Source organism: Macrobrachium rosenbergii, chromosome 14 (assembly GCF_040412425.1).
Source record: "Macrobrachium rosenbergii isolate ZJJX-2024 chromosome 14, ASM4041242v1, whole genome shotgun sequence".
NCBI lineage: Eukaryota > Metazoa > Arthropoda > Malacostraca > Decapoda > Palaemonidae > Macrobrachium > Macrobrachium rosenbergii.
In genome coordinates, this window is record NC_089754.1 from 4,205,560 (window position 1) to 4,226,105 (window position 20,546).

Here is a 20,546-nt window from a genome sequence, read left to right on the forward strand (position 1 = left end):
GTGTGCTTCTGTTGTGAGAAGAACTCTCTATTTTGTAAAGAAAGTCCATCCAGGAGTTACCAGGCGGCAAGTACAGGCTGTTGTCAAATGCTGTGAGGCATGCCAGTCAATAGACCCGGCCCCAGTGAAGTGGCAGAAGGGTAGTCTGGAAGTGGATAGAGTGTGGCAGAGAGTTGGTATGGATATTACTCACTACGATGGATGGCCGTATCTTACTCTCATTGATTGTGGACCATCTCGATTTGCCATCTGGCGTCGGCTCCGTTTTCAGACCAGTGAGAGCATCATCGGACAACTTGAGACAGTGTTCTATGAACGAGGAGCGCGGAGGAACTGTTAAGAGACAATGACACTGCTTTTCGCAGCAAACTATTTGCTGACTTTGCAAAAAGTGGTGCGTGCATCTTAATTTTAGATGTGCTTATGTTCCATCAGGAAATGGCATAGCTGAGAGATGCCATCGAACTGTTAAAGTCATTGCTGCAAGGAAAGGCTGTAGCATTGCAGAGGCTGTATATCTGTATAATTTGATGCCTCGTGATGACTGCGACTCAACGACTGCCCCTGTCAGTATGCTGTATTCTTACCCTGTGAGGATCCGAGGAGTGGATCCATGCACAATGAACAAAGTGGCAGTGAGTGGCCCCTACAAAGCAGGTGATGAGGTGTGGGTAAAACCATCCAACACACAATGCAATATGCAATTTGAAAGAGGCAAGGTTACGGGAGTTTTGTCAGAACAAGCTGTTGAAGTCAATGGAGTTCCACGCCATGTTAGAGATCTTCGTTCGTGTTCTTCACAAGGATTGATATTGAGTGAGGAAACTACTAATGCTGAGGATGAGGAGCTTCTTATACAGCTTCCTGTTCATGAAGATGAGGGGGAAGAGGAAGATTCAGGTACTGTTGTTGAGTGCAACGCGATTCCAAGACTCAACAAGAGTTAGAAAAGCTAGAGTTTGTAATATATGTGAATGTAATTCAGGGGGGAGTGTATAATTATTGTTTGAAACTGTTAATTACTGTTTGGGTTTAATTGGACAGTTTGTGTATAAAGGTATTTCTGTTGTTGTGGGTTATTAAGGAAGAGGTGTAAATGACCAGTTATGACTAATTGAGTTTGTATATTACTTGTTGTCGATTGTCAATGATTATTTAAGATGTTCTCTTGGAGAGTGGGGAGTATGGGCAGTTAGTTGAAGTCAAGCCCTGTAGGAGATTATTACCTCTCCACCAAAGGATTGTTGTGTGTGTGTATCCATTATATATATATTATTTTTTAAGTAAAGAAGAAGAGAAAAAACCAAGTCTGTGTTTCTTTGCTGCTTCAGCCAAGGTTGTACATGAACTTTATCTAAGGTGCCCTTAAAGAGACTTACAGAATAATGACACTGACGAATGCGCTTAGTTGTTCCGACACAATATACAAACCCTCGGTCCTTTATATTAGGGATTACTTTCAGGCGTAGGCTGAAAACGGCCGTTAAACTCTTGAACAAGGTGGTTAGGCAGTAACTACCTCCCAGGTAGGCGGGGATACCCGCCTGCCCGGATGTAAACATTCCAGTTTGCTTTTGGCCGTCATGCTTGTTGATGGCGTGTTTTTCGTTCTCTGCCTGACTGTCGTTAAGCTCTTATTTTCCCGGTGGGATCTTTCTGTATTTTTTGTTTATATATGCGTGTTAGATATTTGGTAATACAAACCCACGATTTGTGATAACCTTCCGTAAGTCCATCGTTCCCCTGCCTGTGTCTTGGGTTTGACGGCCAAGGGCATAACTGGAGTAGCGTAACCAAGTGGTAATGCTTCTCTCCAGTGGCCCTTTACGTAAATACTGAAGGCGCCCCTGTACTTTCGGAGATATAGTTTGGGACGCAATATCTTCACTCCCCTACATCCATCGGGACGTAAGAGTTAGAACCTATGGGCTTCTGCCCTCCGTGAAGGGGCATCACTAATTTCTTCCTACTTATGCCGAGTGTTACTTTTCGCCACCTGCGCTTAGAGATTTGGCGCTGAGTGGGAGGTTACGGGCGTCGTCGATAAGTTCCGCTTCCACGGCGCCCTTGGTGGCCTCCCCTCCGTCCTTTTTTCTTTTCCTGTAGGTTCTTCCTTCTCTCTCCTTCGCCTTCTTCGCTCGCTCATGGTCGGGCGAAGACCCGGGAGCGATCAAGTGACCTCGTCTAGAGTACCTCCCTAATGCGGGAGGTGCCTCCCTCTACTAATCATCTTTGTTTTTCTTTCAGGTTGACAGTGAGCATCGCAGACACAGCAGTAGTTGGCTGGATATATCAAGAATATCTTGCATGAAGCAGTCCCGACATTCATTCAGTGTTGCTTCGGGGATTGACCACAGTACCTGATTAGATGACATATTTCCACGCCGGGATCGCTCTGACTCTGTTCCCGCCGATGTAGATCGATCGCTGTCATTGCTGGTTTTCATGTATGCTGTTGCAATGCTTCCTGCGTATCTGTGGTCCATCTGCTCCTGCTGTTCCCTGTGTTATGCTCTTGTCAACTCGGCGACAGTCTGGGCTGCTCTCCTGGTCTCCTGCCGCAGCCGCCCTGATCGCTCCTGTCGCTGCTGGTGACTTTCAAATGACATTCTGTCCGTTGCAGTAGCTCCTGCCTTCCGAACCGCTTAACGTAGCTCCTGCATCGAATGTCCTGATCGTGCCTGCTTCTTCTCCTAGTGATCGTGCCCGGGCCGCTTCGTTGTGTGTGTTCCTGCCAGCTGCCCTGGAGGTTACGATGTCAGCCATCCTGTAGAAGATGTTGGCGTGAAGGGAAGGAAGTCGCCTTGTGCAAGTGACGTTCCTGGCCGTTGCACAGCTCCTGCTCGCCGAACCTTTGCCGTAGCTCCTGCATCGGCTGTCCTGATCATTCCTGCCGCTTCTGGCGGTCGTGCCCGAGGCCGCTTCCGTGCGTTCCTGCCAGCTGCCCCAGAGGTTACAATGTCTGCCATCCTGTAGAAGATGTCGGCGTGAAGATGTAGGAAGTCGTCCTGTTGAGGTGATGTTCCTGGCCGTTGCAGTAGCTCCTGCCTTCCGAATTGCTGCCGTAGCTCCTGCATCAGCTGTCCTGATCATGCTTCTCCTGGTGGTGGTGTCCTGGCTGCGTCCATTGTGTTCCTGCCGGACTACCCTGGAGGTTACGATGTTTCGTGTCCACCATCCTGTAGAAGATGTTGGAGTGGAGGTGAAGGAAGCCGTCCTGTGGAAGTAGCCGCCGTCTTCTTCATCTTATCTTTGATTTCGTCTTCTGCTGCGTCTTCCCTTCCTCTCCCGAGGTCCAAGGGGGTCCCGAGAATCAGACAGACCTCCATCGGCCAAAGGAAAGGAATGCTGCTTCTTCCCCTTGATGCCCTTGGATGTCTAGGGACTGCCTCCTTCCGAGGAGGCAGTGGTTCTCGTTGGCTCTTCCCGACCTTTGGGTTAGGAAACCGATTCGCATAGCCCTTTGTTTTGTGTATGCGATCCCTTTCCTGAGTCTTGGAGGTTCCGCCTCTAAGATGGGGGCTGCTTCGGGCGCTGTCATGAGCCGCTCTGAGTGCTCGAGATTCTATGGAAAATCGGTATCCCGATCTGGTCTGGAGAAATTTTCCTGGGCCCAGTTCGGGAGCAGTGCGAGAGAAGGGGCCGAGGCACCCAGGTGTCTTGGTTCCTCTTCCTGCCAGCACCAAAGCTCTCCCCAGTGTTTGCCAGTGCTCGGTCGGGTTCCCAGCCTGGTGTCTCGATCCTCTCGGTTCGAACACCAGAAGAAGCAGGAAGAGATTCTCTTTGGGAGTCTTATGGGACTTCTAAGGGACTGACTCTTTTCCGGGAGACAAGTTTCTCTCGTTGACCGATTCGCATTCTCCTGTGGGATCTTGCGTTTTGGGGGCCGCGAGAGCGCGGCCTCTTGAGGCCACTCCCTCGTTGCCAGTCTTGGAAGTCTGCGTCTAAGACTGGTTCTGTGCTTGGCTCTTTCGATCTATTAGGAAACAAAGCAGCCACTCCCAATTTTCGGAAGTCTCGTGGGTAGCTCGAATTCTATGAATCACGAGCGCTCTCCTTACGAGAGGCACAGGACGAGAGAAAGTGCCGAGACACCCAGGTGTCTGGTTGCTGGGACACCCAGTTGTCGGTGTGCCGCGATGCCAGGTGTCTTGATACTGCCCGCCAGCTGCTTCGGTTGCTCGGCCAGGCTTTCTTGTGTGTCTCGAACTTTAGGTTCGAGCATGCAAGATAGCAGACACAGAATTCCCCTTTGAACCTTCTTCTCGAGGCCTCGGCCTCGAAGGAGTTTAGAGTTCGGGAAACTAGCAATTGTTCACAGCAGACGAGTCCAGTCTGCCCAGTTATGATTGTGTTCGCGCAATTGGCTCGGCTCGCCCCGTTCAGCACTTACGAGACTGGCTCGGCTCGACTCGCTCAGCTTGCCAGACTGGCTCGGCTCGACTCGGCTCGGCTTGCCCCGCCTGCCGCATACCGACCAGCTGGATCGCGTTCGCGTGATCAGCTCGGCTCGGCTCGGCCCTACTCGGTTTTTTCCGATTCGGGTTCTCGGCTATGTTCGAGTGAACTTTTTTTTGCTCTTCCCAGGAAAGCGCTTTGCCACGGCACAAGTGCTCTTCTTTCCCCGTGTGGCAGTAATCTCCTTCGGTTGATTATCGCTCACGGTCCGCCTCTCTTGCTTATCATTCTGGCAGGACAGATAGGGATACTCTTTTCTCCTCACCTGTTCTCTTCTCCTCTCGGTTGTTCCGAGAGGCGCGAGACGGACAGAGAGAGCTCAGACGAAATTTTCTTTCGGAGTTCGGCTGCCTGGCGTGCTTTGGGTATCGGTCCCCGATTCTCTCAGATTATAACCAGGTAGCTGAGGAGGGTTTCATGGGATCTGTCAAGGTCTCCTCCAAGGGGAGAGGTACAGGAGTTTCACGATCGGAAACAGCGAGGGTCTTCCTCTTCAAGTTACGATCGCCCCCGTGTTCTTGGGAAACTTCACGCCGATTTGTCGGGCGCGAGATCCCGGGACAGGACCACGGCTCCCCAATGAATAACCTTCATCACTTGCAACCCTTGCAGTTTCCGAGGGCCGAGAGTGTCTCGGACCGCCATGTCCTAGCTTCCGAGAGCGTTCTTGACCTGATGAATTCTTTTCTTCGATGGAGTGAATTTAGGTCGAGACACCAAACTTCCACCCCTCCCCGACAGAATATGAATTCTTCTTGCCTCGGAGGGTCTTGCCGACTGCAGTTTTTTGGGCAATTCTGGTGCTAAGAAGAAGGACTTTGTCCCACCCGGATCTCCGGTTTCGTAAGTCCCGAGTTGGCTCGACCCTTTGGGAACGAACCTTTACTTGGTTCTGCCTTTCTCTTTCAGAGATTTGCCAGATACCCTGGTAAACAAGGTTCGTACCAGGGCACTGACTTGTCCTTTGGACAATGGCCAAGAACTTTGGGTCTTAGTCATCTCAATTCGACCTTGAGTTCAAGCCAGCTCCCCTTAATTCCTTAGCTAAGAAGTCATAGGCTTCAGAGGAAAATTGCAACTGCTGATGCCTGGACGAAGTGATACTTATCAAGTCTCTGGAACTGGCAGCGACATTGCCGAGACCTGGGAATGGATTCCTTCAGGAGAAGTATCTATTTCCCTTAGGTCTCAGCAATTCTTTCCATCGAACTTTCATCCCACCACCTCTCCCGTGCTCCCGATTCGGGAAATGCCAGCCGGCTAGAGCTAATTGCCTCGGTACCCTGTCATCTTGCAGAAGCTTCCCCATGGTGGAAAATGGAAGTCTGCTTCCTTTTCCCATCCCTTCTTTCCTCTTCGATGTATGAGGAAAGAGTTAGACTAATGCTTGATTGTAGGAACCTTCGAATATGCTTGCATATTCCCTCACATCTGTGTGTCTACTTACGGATTCACAGATTGAGGAATAGGCTCACACTGGTAAGACCTTGTCTTGAATTTGTGTGACCGAGACGATTAGTACCTTCTCGTCACCGTCCTGGGCTCAGGGCAGCCTTTTGGCCGTCCGAGAATTCAGGATGGGTTTTGCGGCACTCACTGGTTTCGTTGAACACCAAAACCACAGTAGTGGCATTTGTCGACAAACAGGAGGCAATCGTTTTTCCCCGTTTCATCTCAACATTTGAAGGTACTCGAGTGTTCTATTGCACACTCAACAGCTCAATTAACCAGATGGATTCCTGGTGGGGATGTATTGGTAGGCAAGCCTGGCCTCGGGTTTGAGTGATTGGGACGGAACATGCTGCTCACTCTTTCTTCACGAAGATTCATGCAGAGACTGCTGGACTGAGAAATCCCTACCGTCCTTCTGTTGCCTCCCTGCGCACAAGTCGGTAGTGTTTTCTCACTCCCTCATACCAGACCAGGGGCCGCTCTGTTGAGGCATGCTGTCTTTTGGTGAAAAAACTCGATATCGACGTTTTTACCTCTGTATTTGTCCGTTTAGCTAGGGTTCACAAACATTGCTCACCCCGAGTTACAGACAAATACTTGAAGACTTCGCCTTCATCCGACCTGATTGCCGAGGCATCGAGAAGAATTCCGCTGACCCATCCTCCTATGCAGCTACACAAGAAGCGGTTCTTGAGGCAGTACATCCCTGTGTGTTCAGGACTGGGAGACATTCCAGCTTTCTTGCGAGCACAGGCTTTCTTGCCAGCGGCAACGGATATAGCTGGATATCCCTTGAAGTCCTCTGCAACACTGTCCCAGGGACTGGATCCGTCTTCGCTGGTGGTGTCGTTGTCGGAACTTCTTCTCGGTCAGAGTCGCCGTCAAGTCTGGACTTCTCGTCTTCTCCGCCGAGGGCTGCTTCTCTCCCTTTCATTTGTGAAGAACGTAGGCCCTGCGACCTAGTCTTCTATCTGAAGTAGCCTTCGTCTCCTCAGTCGAGAGTTAGCTACGGACGAGAAGCTTCTTCAGTCATGCTCTCCCCAGGAACTGTTTCCTGGGTGGCATGCGACTCGTTTAGGGTTCCTGTCCGTGCTCTGCACTGTGCCCTCAGAGTCGCCGGATAGAGATATGCCCTTAGCTCTTAGGTCCATCTCTCATCTTACCCTGGCCTTGGCGTAGAAGATGGAAGAACAGGGATGGGGATCATACCTCGACTCCTTCTCGGATGTCGTAGGTGGACTCGAATCCATTGGCATCAACTGTCGGGTTCGAGTCCTTCTTGTTCCCCCTCCTCCTGGACTTTGTATCGATGATCCAGATCATTCGTTACTTTTTCCTATTGGGAGCTGTGGTACTTTCTCCGAAGGTTCGACATTCCTAACCTGGATGTCGCCAACGTTTTTGCTAGTACTGTCTCTCCCAAGGAAGAAGTGTCTAAGGACACATCTTCCTCCTGATTTCGTGAAGCGATCAAGGAGGTACTTGGCAGCTGACGACGACGATACCGGTACCTTTCACCCGAGAGCTCACAAAGTCGATGGCTTGGTCCATCCCACGCATTCGAAAGAATATGTCGGTGTCAGGTGCTGAAGGCAGGTATGTGGTCCCAACAGACTACCTTCACCTCCTTCTACCTCCGGGATGTTGCACACAAGTCCTGGACACTTTTTCCTTGGGTCCTGTGGTGGCTGCTCAACAAGTTGTGTAGCTTATCCAGCTCCCCTAACGGGACAGGTTGCATCTCACCTATGTTGTTCTGTGATGGGGAGAGTGAATCTTGAGTGACTGGCCTCTCTTCTTTCTCCCCATCCTGGCTCTCTTCCCACGGGCAGGGAGCGGACATGCCGTTACAAGCTGGACCGGGCGATCGAGGCAGATAAGCACATAACGGGAGCTCCCGTTCTATTTCCGTTCAGGTTAATAGAAGCAACCCCACTCCTTCCTCTTGCAAGGGGAGGAAGGAGACCATGACTGTGAGACAACCCAATGCTTGTATTTGCCTTATTGTCATCCGACATCAAATTCTTCCTAGCCTACTTTGCATGAACTGACGTTTCCTCTTTCATGCAAAGGGACTGTAGAAGTCTGACAACTGATCCTGTGTTTCTTACAACCCGATCTTTTGTCAGAGGCAGTTTTTCCTTCCTCGCTCTCACGACCAGGAAGGGAAGGCAAGGTAGTGAAGTCCAGTCAGTTCAGAGAGACTTTATCAATCAGATTCTTCCCTCCAATCAGTGAGTCTCCTAATGTAAAGGACCGAGGGTTTGTATATTGTGTCAGAACAAATAACAATTTTTAAAAGTAAATTGTATTTTTCCTAACTATACAAACCCGAGGTCCTTTACACTTTATGCCCACCTCATGCCACCCCTCAATCTGTACCTGGGCCGAAAGGCAAACTGGAATGTTTACATCCGGGCAGGCAGGTATCCCCGCCTACCTGGAGGTAGTTACTGCCTAACCACCTTGTTCAAGAGTTTAACGGCCGTTTCCAGCCTATGCCTGAAAGTAATCCCTAATGTAAAGGACCTCGGGTTTGTATAGTTAGGAAAAATACAATTTACTTTTAAAAATTGTTATTTTTAGCGACTTTTGTTCGCTTTCCACACCAAAACTTATGTCTGTCTTCAGTGTAAGAACAAGGAATATGACAGTTTGGGCAAGTCACTGAAGTTGGTAAGACAGTGTTCTTGCAAATAAATAATAAATTCTGTATTTTTAGAGTCAAACACTGAATAAAGTCAAAATAATCGTTTTCACAGGCACTGCATGACACCTCCACAGTAGCCATGGTGAAACTAAAAACACTGGCAGAATTCAAATGATTTCCTCAGGGTACACTGTCAAATGTAATTGGTTATTGTTTTTTTTTTAAAACAGCCAATGGATTTGTAATAAACTGTCACGTGTTTACTTAAACTGTCATTGTCCATCAAAACTAACATGTGAGAGGAGCTACATTTGTAAACAAACACACGAACACACTCATAATCTTGGTGACAGCATACTGTTAGGATCTCAAGAGTACTGTGTTAAATGGGAGAAAATAATCCAGGTATATCTAAGAAACTATCAATTTCCGACGAATTTTAATGTGAAATTTGTGCGAAACGCATCAAAATGACCTAGAAAAGTGTATTTCCTTGCTATTTGGCCATGTTGCCTTTTACTGCAATATTACCCTTATTTAAGCCTTACGTGGTAGAACTGTGGGGTTGCTCCGCATCAGGTGTTTATTACCTTGGAAATGGACATTTCCTGTAGTATTTTGGTTGCTTGGGAACAGTTTGGCCTACCATTATTTTTTTGGCAGTTGACTGTTATTCCGACTCACTCAGAATAAGTATAGCATTTCAAATCGTCAATGTTATCGTGTAGCTTAAATGATCTGAAACGTACTGGCCCAAATCGTAGCCTAAGTCTTATACTATTACACCCAGGTTACTTAGCTCTTATACTAGTTCATATTGTGATTAAATCAATGCATTGCGTTGTGTATATTAACTAAACTAACAATGCGAACTTACTATTGGTGCACTCAGTGTTCCTAGCTTGAAATACAGTAGTTAGATTGGCGTGAGCACAATCTCTATTTCATGACCCTCTTCCAAATCACACCTCAAGAAATTCTCCTTAGATTTAGATATGCATATCTCCTAAAGGAAGTTTCCCCACATGTACTTTAAGATGAATAGGAATACTTCAGTGGATTTGTAGACACCGCTAATTATGGCTGCATTCTTGAGTCCCCACTAGCTCAAACCACTCTTTCAAGATTATGAAGAGACTGACTTCACGGTCGTTTTTGACGGACACCAAACCTTCGACTAACCACCGGACAAACAACCAATACCGGTAGTTAAGCAACATTACACACTAAACAGTTTAAACAGCGCCCTTCATTACTAAATACGAGCACAACAAAACATAATATCCTTCTACATAATACGCATTTCCATTTTATGTAAATTTAAAGAGCATATATAAAACTATATACTACAACTTGCGGAAAAGTACAATCTCTCTTGTCGAAGTTTCGACATACCTCCCGCAAGAAAACTTATGCCTACATTATTTACAATAGTCCTGTTCTTATCAATGCCTTTCTGGCTTCTGCAGCTATTTCAGCAGTCCTCCTGCTTGGGTGGGTGCTTGACCGAATGTCATCTGTCGCAGGATTAGTTTCCCGTATCTCCTGCCACATCTCTGAGGGATATAACTTAATTACAGGTCTCATAAGCTGGCTATGTGCTGTTCTTAGAGTAGCCACTCTTGGGACTTTGTCTCTCCCCATGTGTAACTTGATCACTTGTCCCAATTTCCACTTGCTCCTTGGCTCCTTGTCATGAATGAGAACAACTTCCCCTATCCTGGGCCAAGAGCCATGCACTATTCCTACTCAGTGGGTCTCTCTTAACGTTGTTAAATACTCCCTCTTCCATCTCTTCGACAGGTCGTCACACAACTTGGATACATGAGGAATCTTTTCTCAGTGAACTCTCTCCGCCCATAGGTAGGGTCACTGGAGATTTCTTCCCAATTTACTACTTCTCTTGGGAAGGACTTAAGCTTTCATCCAAGGATCAAATGGTTAGGGGTTAAAATTTCCAGCTGATTCAAGTCCCCAGGTGTGTAACTTAATGGTCTGTCATTGATAATTCCTTCCAGCTCCACTAGCACACAGGTCAGTTCCCCAAAACTGAGCAAGGCTTGGCCTATGATCTTTTTTAGGCATGACTTCAGAAGTCCTATTAGCCTTTCCCATATAGCACCAAACCATGGTGCTCTCACTGGAATGAACTTCAGTTACACTTTATATCTAACAGATGTTCTTTTACCATGGGATTCTCCGGCATGGTCTTAAGGTATTCTGATGCTGCTACAAACATGAGTGCTGGGAAACCTCTTCTGCTACAGATTTTTTTAAAACTCACGAGGAACGAGTCACAGGACTGGTTATCAACTAGCTCCACATGTATGCCTCTGGTTATTGGGCATGTAAATAAGATTATATAAGCCTTCTCACTGCGTTGTCCTTTTCCCTTAACCCATAATGCGCTGGTGTAGTCCACGCCTGTGATATTAAAAGGTTGCTTATATTGCACCCTGAACTCAGGTAATGGAGGAACTATATTGGGCCTATATGGCCTCCCATGCGTTCTCCTACAAATAACACAATGGTGTATTATACTCTTAGTCAGTTGCCTTATATGTGGGATCCAGAACTCCTGTCTGACACTTGCCACAGTGGCATTTACACCCATATGAGCATTAGCATTATGATGTTCTTTAATAATTACTCGAGTAACATAGCAACTCTTCGGCAATAGTATGGGAAACTTAAAAGATTCGGGTAACTGTGCGTGTTCCAGTCTACCCTTGTACCTTGTTACCCTGTTGTCCAGGTAAAGATTCAACTGGTGTACGAGCTAGGTTTGGTTTTCTTACCCCCTTCATCAAACTCTCAGTATTACTCTTGGAAATATTCCCTTTGTATGATGGCAATGGTCTTATTCTTTGCCTCTTGGAGTTCTTCCAAGGTCAATTCACCATGCCTCTTCATACTGGTTGAACTCCTACAATTATTCAAAAATCGTAGGATCCATGCTGTGGTCCTATAGACCTTTTTAACCTTGCTGAATCTCTCCCAATTCAGCAAGTGATTATCACTATCAGGTTGTCCCCTACAGTACTGACCAAAATGTTCTCTTCCCTACCCTGCATAAGTGATCCACCAACCCATGACCTGTCTATTGGCCAAGAGGAATTTTTTAAACCAAGGGGGTCCCTCCCACCAGAAAGAACTATCCAAGATCATTTCTGTCCTTTTCCCACGTGTCAGCCAGTCACTGGGATTATCATCTGTATGCACAGAGGACAAGAACACCTCTGCAATTAAAGAGTTTATTTCCTCTACTCTATTTTTCACAAACACAGGGAGAACGTTTTTCGATACTAGCCAACTTAGGGCGACTTTACTGTCCAACCAAATAACAGTTCTGCAAACTCATCCTTCTCAAAGGATTCTTTAATAAATTTGGCCATTCTTGCTGCTGGCAACAATGCCATCGACTCAAGTTTCGGAACAGTTAATTCTTTTGTGGGAGCTACTCTTGCCTTTGCCATCATAAAATGAGAGTTTTTGTTCTTAACTCTATAAGCTAAACAACCATATGCTAACTCACTGGCATCGCAGAATATGTGTAAGGAATCCCCCTTTCCTAGGCTAGTATTCCTAGGAAAGAAAATACCAAGACATTTTTCTGTGTCTTCGGATAACTCAACCCATTGGTTCTGTAATGGGTCTGTGACTTGTTCATCCCAATCCAGTTGTTGCTTCCACAAATTCCGCAACTCGGTATATCTTTGCCCTAAAACTGCAGTAGAACTTTGAGTAGGTCAGCTGTTATATGTGGTCCCGTTCACAAACAATCATTCAAGCTTAATTCACCTTTCCCCTGTCTAACCGAACAGTCGAATACTATCCTAATAGGGGTTGGTGTATGTCCTTTTTAACACCGTGATGTGCCAAGAAATTACATTCTTCTGTTTTAAAATATTCCACTCTCTCTATGAATCTCCTATCCTCCTGATCCTTCAGGATTTTCTGGTAGTGTTCTAGATACCAAGTGTCCTTCTGAAACTTGACACACTGTTGTTTTAGTCTGCTCAAAGCCAACCCAAAGTTAGAAGTTAATCTCCTTTTATTGCCTTTCCAAGGCAATGCCACAACATACTGTTTGTCAGTTTCAGAATATGTTATAGTAGTTTCAGAATGTTATAGTACTCTCAAAGTTCTCTAATACCTTCCGTTCCTGTTCCGTTATTTCACTGCAGTCAATACCTAAATGATCCAAACTCCATAAACTTTCAAGATCTTTCCTTGGATCCTTTAACTGAGTAGCCCCTTGAGCCATAATTATGACGTCTGTTTCGACTGCCAGTTTTAAAATGGAAACATGAGTCTCCTTGGTGGAAGGAGAACTACATGTTCCGGTTACCACGTAACCAAATATGGTTGGTAGCAATACTAAATATTCAGATTTCCTAAACCCTGGGTGTAAAATGTTGTATACATTGTCAACCCATTAACAATTCAATAAGCGATTGTTTCTCCACAGGTAGATCAAAATCTTTATCAACCAGGCTGATTTTCATTTTACATAACGACCTTAAGTTCTTCTTAACGCCGAATTTCTTTGTATATTCTGGTAGTTTGTTGACCACTATACAATCCATATTTATTAATGTACCGTGATGAGGTACAGCGATGTTCACCTTTTCATATCCCTTAACTGGTGTAGAAGTTAAGTAACCTCTCAATGATATATTTTCAACTCCCTTGCTTTTATAGTGGAGTCCCTCAGGAGCAGATTTCTTTATAAATGATTTCTCGGCACAATATCTAACAACCCTCTCTTTCGCACAATGCGACCCCTTTTACCCTTTAGGGTCATTGTGGCTGTAGGTAAGATCGACTTCCTAGTTGTCTTATTTCCCTGTCCGGAGTTTGTCGAAGAGTGTATTCCAACTTGTACCCCACCTACCTTAGATTTATTTGGCTGGTTTCTATTGCATATAGCACTATGATGTCTAACAGTGCAACCGTTATTACAGCCTTGCCTGTCACAGTCGGAACTGAAGTGTTTACTGGATGCACATATGAAACACAAACCCAGAGTTCTGAGTTGTTCTGTCTTTCCTCCTCTGGTTGCATAGGATTTACAGTGCGTCCATGTGTGGTTGCTTGTGCAAAGTGCACATCCTTTAACCCGGTTTACCTTGGCCTTGTTTCTATTTTCTTTAGGCCTTACTGATGTTGTTTTTGGTCTCACAGATTGCCGTTGTTCTACTGCGAAAGCAGAAACAGTACTGTTGTCAATGTACAGTATTAGCTTTTGCTTTGTTCCGACACAATATATAAACCCTTGGTCCTTTACATTAGGAATTACCTTAACCCTTTAACACTGAAGCCCTATTTACAAAAACGTCTCCGTATGCCGGCGGTGTTCGGTGAGTTAGCGCTGAAGCGAAAAAAGTTTTTTCAAAAATCACAGCACGCTTAGTTTTTAAGATTAAGAGTTCATTTTGGCTCATTTTTTTGTCATTGCCTGAAGTTTAGTATGCAACCATCAGAAATGAAAAAATCATTATCATATATAAATATTGGAATATATGACAGCGAAAAAAACTCGTATATAATTGTATACAAATCGCGCTGTAAGCAAAGCGGTTAAAGCTAATGACTTAATTTTTTTAGTTGTATTGTACACTAAATTATGATGATTTTGGTATATAAAAATTTTAAAACGATCAAAGCAACACAGAGAAAATATTATCACAAAATGATGCATGAATTAACGCCAGCTGGATAAAACTTTTTTTTCAAAATTCACCATAAATCGAAATATTGTGTTAGAGACTTCCCGTTTGTTGAAAAATGAAGCTAATTGATTGAATATTACTGGACTGTAAGTGTTTTAGCTTACAATTGCAGTTTTACCATTTCGGTCGAAAGTTAAAGTTGACCGAAAGTCGAATTTTTCTATTTATCGTGATTTATATGAAAATATTTCAAAACTGATAAAAGCTACAACCATCAGTTATTTTTGGTTGTATTGTAAATGAAATTGCGCACATTTTCATATATAAAACTTTATGTAACGAGTAATATAAAACGGTGCAAATATTACGACAACGAGACGAAAGAATTTCTGAGATGTTCAGCCGAGTTATACGCTGAGACGTAAGGAAAATGTTTTTTAAAAATTCACCATAAATCGAAATATTGTGCTAGAGACTTCCAATTTATTGCAAAATGAAGGTAAACGATTGAATATTACTAGAATGTAAGAGTTTTAGCTTACAATTGCGTTTTTACCATTTCGGTCGAGTTAAAGTTGACTGAAGGTTGAAATTTTTAGCAGTTATCGTGATTTATGTGAAAATATTTCAAAACTGATGAAAGCTACAACCATGAGCTAATTTCTGTTGTATTCTACATGAAATTGCACACATTTTCATATATAAAAGTTTATGTAACGACTAATGTAAACGATGCAAACATTACGACAACATGACGAAAGAATTTCTGAGATGTTCGCCGAGTTACTGCGCAGCAGACGTAAGGAAAAATATTTTTTTCAGAAATTCACCATAAATCGAAATATTGTGCTAGAGACTTCCAGTTTGTTGCAAAATGAAGGTACATGATTGAATATTACTAGAGTGTAAGAGTTTTAGCTTATAATTGCGTTTTTTTACCATTTCGGTCGAGTTAAAGTTGACCTGCTTGAAATTTTGGCAGTTATCATGATTTATATGAAAATATTTCAAAACTGATAAAAGCTACAACCATGAGTTATTTTCTGTTGTATTCTACATGAAATTGCGCACATTTCCATATATAAAACTTTATGTAACGACTAATATAAAACAGTGCAAACATTACGACAACGCGATTTAAAGAATTTCTGGCGCGGACGTAAGGAAAAAGTTTTTTCAAAAAATTCACCATAAATCGAAATATTGTGCTAGAGACTTCCAATTGGTTGCAAAATGAAGGTAAATGATTGAATATTACTAGAATGTAAGAGTTTTAGCTTACAATTGCGTTTGTTTACCATTTTGGTTTAGTCAAAGTTGACCGAAGGTTGAAATTTTGGCAGTTATCGTGATTTATATGAAAATATTTCAAAACTGGTAAAAGCTACAACCATGAGTTATTTTCTGTTGTATTGTACATGAAATTGCACACATTTTCATATATAAAACTTTATGTAACGGCTAATATAGAACAGTGCAAAATTACGACAAAATGACGAAAGAATTTCTGAAATTTTCGGCCGAAGTTATCATGCTGGCGTAAGAAAAAGTTTTTTCAAAAATTCACTATAAATCGAAATATTGTGCTAGAGACTTCCAATTTGTTGCAAAATGAAGGTACATGATTGAATATTACTAGAATGTAAGAGTTTTAGCTTACAATTGCGTTTTTCGACCATTTTCGTCGAGTCAAAGTTGACCGAAGGTTGAAATTTTTGTAGTCGACGTTTGCTACGTCCACTCGGCATTCAACAGACAATTTTAGTCGACGTTTGCTACGCCCAACAGGCGTTTAAGGGTTAAGCGTAGCCTAGGCTGGAAACAGCTGTTAAACTCTTGAGCAAGGTGGTTAGGCAGTAACTACCGCCAGGTAGGCGGGAATACCCGCCTGCCTGGATGTAAGCATTCCAGTTTGCTTTCGGCCATCATGCGATGCAGACGTGGTTTTGGATCTCTCTGCCTGACTGTTGTTAAGCTCTTATTATCCCGTTGGGATCTTAATGTATTTTGTGTTTATATTACGTGTGTTTGATATTTATTATTACAAACTCACGATTTGTGATAACCTTGCATAGCCGTCGGTCCCCTGCGCTGTCTTGGTTTGACGGCCAAGGAGCGTAACCGAGTGGTAATGCTTCTCTCCAGTAGCTCTTTATTTAGATACTGAAGGCATTCCCTTGTACAATCAGAAATATTAAATTGGGACGTAATATCTTCGCTCCCCTACATTGATTGGGACGTAAGAGTTCGCTTCCTTCTTGGGCTTCTGCCCTCCGTGCACAAGGGCATGACTACTTCCTTCCTTCTTGTGCTGAGTGTTGTTTTCGCCGCCCGCGCTTAGAGAGTTGTGGGCAGGTGGGAGGTTGCGGGCGTTGTCTGTAAAGGTGGGTTTACACTGGGCATTTTTTCCTCCTGGCAATGGCCGGCTAGTTCCAGCCACCCGGTATTGCCAGCAGGTTTTAACCAAAAGTGTTTACACGGTCGACAGCAGTATTGCCGGGAGTTGCCGCTGCATCAAAACATAAACAATCAAGATGGATCCCTCCTCTGTTACTGACATGGAAGAAAAAGCAAATGAAAAAACGATTGTGGACCCGTCCGTGGCTGGCGAGAAGGCAGGAAGGAAGTGTGTACTACAAACTTTTGCGTGAACTGAGTTCAGAGGACCCAGACACGATGAGGAAGTGGATCCACCTTAGCAAATAAGAGTACTTAAAACTGCTACAGCTAGTGACTCCTCTTATTGAGAAAGAAGACACCAATATGAGGGATGCCGTGACTGCTGGGGAACGCCTCACTCTTACCCTGCGATATTTAGCAGCAGGTTTGTCCATATTAATGTGCTATTATGATCAGGCCTAGCATAGCCAAGGGAAGTTATTTTCAGTAATTTTCCATTGAAAAAAATTCCGTTGCTTGATGATTCCGTTTAGTTAAATACGTTATATTTGGGGTTATACTGTATAATGATTTCACTGCATTACAATAAACCATAAAACCGTTAACTGATTCTTACAAATTCTTTCAGGGGAGACACAAGCATCATTGGTGTGCCAGTTTCAGATCAGTGCCCCCCTAATATCGTCAATCATCCCAGAAGTTTGCAGAGCAATTTACCAAGTGTTGAAGCTTACATACTTAAAGCTTCCTACAAGTGGTGATGAGTGGCACCAAGTTGCTGGTAATTATTACTCTCTGTGGAATTTTCCCATGTGTCTTGGAGCCCTGGATGGCAAACGAGTGCTCATCGCTAAATTTCCAAACACAGGTTCAGAATATGATGATTACAAAGGACATTTCAGTATTATAATGTTGGCAGTGGTTGATGCTGATTATAAGTTTTTGTATGTGGATGCTGGTGCCTATGGTAGGGCAAGTGATGGTTGGGTGTGGGAGAAGTGTAACCTTAAAGAAGCTGTAGAGAATAATTTAGTAAGCATTCCTAATGCACATAATCTTCCCTTTTCCGATAGGCAGTGTCCTTATGTAATTGTAGGGGATGATGCCTTTCCACTAAAGCCCTTTCTGGTGAAACCATATCCTGGTCGTGATCAGACAGCTGAACGTCGGATTTTTAATTACCGTCTTTCTCGGGCAAGGAGGGCATCAGAAAATGCATTTGGCATACTTGCTGCAAGATTCCAGGTTTTTAACATGCCATAAATGCTTCTCCTGCAGATGCAAAGAACATTGTATTGGCTACTGCAGCTCTACATAATTTCCTAAGAGTATTGTCCAGAGACACTTATTCCCCGCTTGAGCTACTGGACAGGGAAGATGAAACGACTGGCAGGGTACAGCTAGGACAGTGGCATGAACATCAGCATGGTGGGCTTGAGAGGCTGCAGGCAGTTCCCAGAGGTCTTAGCAACCATGCCAAAGCTATTCGTGACACTTTCAAAGATTATTTTAATCAGGAGGGAAAGGTAACATGGCAGGAACGCATGGCTCTCTTGCACTGATGAATTTGGTGCCACCTACTACCAAACAGTGGTGTCAGTTCAGCTACTATACGGTCATGCAGAACTTAGTTAAATGAGAATGAATAGGCAGGTGTAGACCCAAGTTAACCTTATTGTGTGATTCATTATAATTATTTTATTTATGTACTGGCACAGTCTACTGTATGAATCACATTTTTGTTATCATAGTACATCATTTCATAGTGCCAAAGAAAAGTTGTTCTGACACGATATACAAACCGGTCCATTACATTAGGAATTACTTTCAGGTGTGGGCTGGAAATGGCCGTTAAACTCTAGAGCAAGGTGGTTAGGCAGTAACTACCGCCAGGTAGGCGGGAATACCCGCCTGCCTGGATGTAAACATGCCAGTTTGCTTTCGGCCGTCATGCGTTGATGTGTTTTTGGTTCTCTCTGCCTGACTGTCGTTAAGCTCTTATTATCCCAGTGGGATCTTCCTGTAATTTTGTTTATATTACATGTGTGATATTTATTAATACAAATCCACGATTTGTGATGTGGATTTATGATACCTTGCATACGCCGTCGTTCCCTGCGCTGTGTCTTGGGTTTGACGGCCAAGGGCGTAATTGGAGAAGCGTAACCAAGTGGTAATGCTTCTCTTTTCTCTTCCAGCAGCCCTTTACAGAAATACTGAAGGTGCCCCTGTACATTCAGAGATATAGTTTGGGACGTAATATCGTCGCTCCCCTACATTGATCGGGACGTAAGAGTTCGTTCCCTTCTTGGGCATCTGCCCTCTGTGTATAAGGGGCATCACTACTTCCTTCCTACTTATGCAGTGTTGCTCGCCGCCTGCGCTTGGAGAACTACGGGCCGGGTGGGAGGTTGTGGGAGTCGTCTGTAAGTTCCGCTTCCACGGTGGCGCCCTTGGTGGTCTCCCCTCTGCCCTTTATCTCTTCCCGTAGGTTCTTCCTTCTCCCCTTTAGTAGATCTCTCCTTCGCCTCTTTGCTCGCCGTCATGCGAAGACCAGGGGTGGGGAGTGATCAGGTGACCTCTTCTAGAGTACCTCCTCCCGCTGCGTAGGGCAGTTCCCTTCGTAGCAAGAGGAGTTTCCCTCTCTAATCATCTTTGCTTTTTCTTTCAGGTTGACAGTGAGCATAGCAGACACAGCAGTAGTTGGCTGGATCAAAGGATATCTCGCATGAAGCAGTGCCAATGTTCATTTAGTGTTGCTTCGGGATTGACCACATTACCTGGTTAGATGACATATTTCCACGTTGGGATTGTTCTGACTCTGTTCCCGCCGATGTGGATCGATCGCTGTCAATACTAGCCTTCATGTATGCTATAGCAATGCCTCTGGCATATCTGTGGTCCATCTGCTCCTGCTGTTCCCTGTGTTAAGCTCCTGTTAACTCGATGACAGTCTCTGGGCTGCTCTTCCTGGCCTCCTGCCGAATGCCGCCCTGATCGCTCCTGTCGCTGCTGGTGGCTTTCATGTGATGTTCCTGGCTGCTGCAGTAGCTCCTGCCTTCCGAACCGCTTCCGTAGCTCCTGCATCGGCTGTCCTGATCGTGCCAGCTACTTCTCCTAGTGGTCGTGCCCGGAACCACTTCCGTTGTGTTCCTGCCAGCTGCCCTGGAGGTTATGATGTCCACCATCCTGTAGAAGATGTTGGCGTGAAGATGAAGGAAGTCGCCCTGTTGAAGTGATGTTCCTGGCCGCCGCGGTAGCTCCTGCCTTCTGAACCGCTGCTGTAGCTCCTGCATCGGCTGTCCTGACCATGCCTGCTGCTTCTCCTGGTGGTAGTGTCCTGGGCCGCGTCCGTTGTGTTCCTGCCTGACTGCTCTGGAGGTTACCATGTTTCGTGTCCACCATCCTGTAGGTGATGTTGGAGTGGAGGTGAAGGAGGCCGCCCTGTGGAAGTAGCCACCGTCTTCTTCATCTATCTTCGATTTAGTCGCCTGCTGCCTCTTCCCTTCCTCTCCCGAGGTCCAAGGGGTCCCGAATCAGACAGACCTCCGCCGGCCGAAGGAGAGGAAAACTGCTGCTTCCCTTGATGCCTTTGGACGTTTAGGGACTGCCTCCTTCCGAGGAGGCAGTGGGTTTCACGTTGGCTCTTACCAACCTTCGGGTTAGAAAACCGATTCGCATATCCCTTTGTTTTGTGTTTCGGGAGCCGTGGGCGCGCAGACCTTGGTCTGCGATCCGCTCCCAGTCCTAGAGGTTCCACCTTTAAGACAGGGTCTGCTTCGGGCGCTTGTTCCCTAGCCCCTCCGACTGCTCGAGATTCTATGGAATATCGAGTATCCTGATCTGGTCTAGAGAATATTTCCTCAGCCCAGTTCAGGAGCAGTGCGAGAGAAAGGGCCAAGGCACCCAGG

The 20,546-nt window shown here is 45.1% G+C and overlaps 1 pseudogene; it reads left to right on the top strand.

Moving 5' to 3' along the window:
• Window positions 1–13,338: 13,338 nt before the first annotated feature.
• On the top strand, window positions 13,339–19,136 carry LOC136845675 (uncharacterized; annotated as a pseudogene).
• The last annotated feature ends 1,410 nt before the right edge of the window (window positions 19,137–20,546 follow it).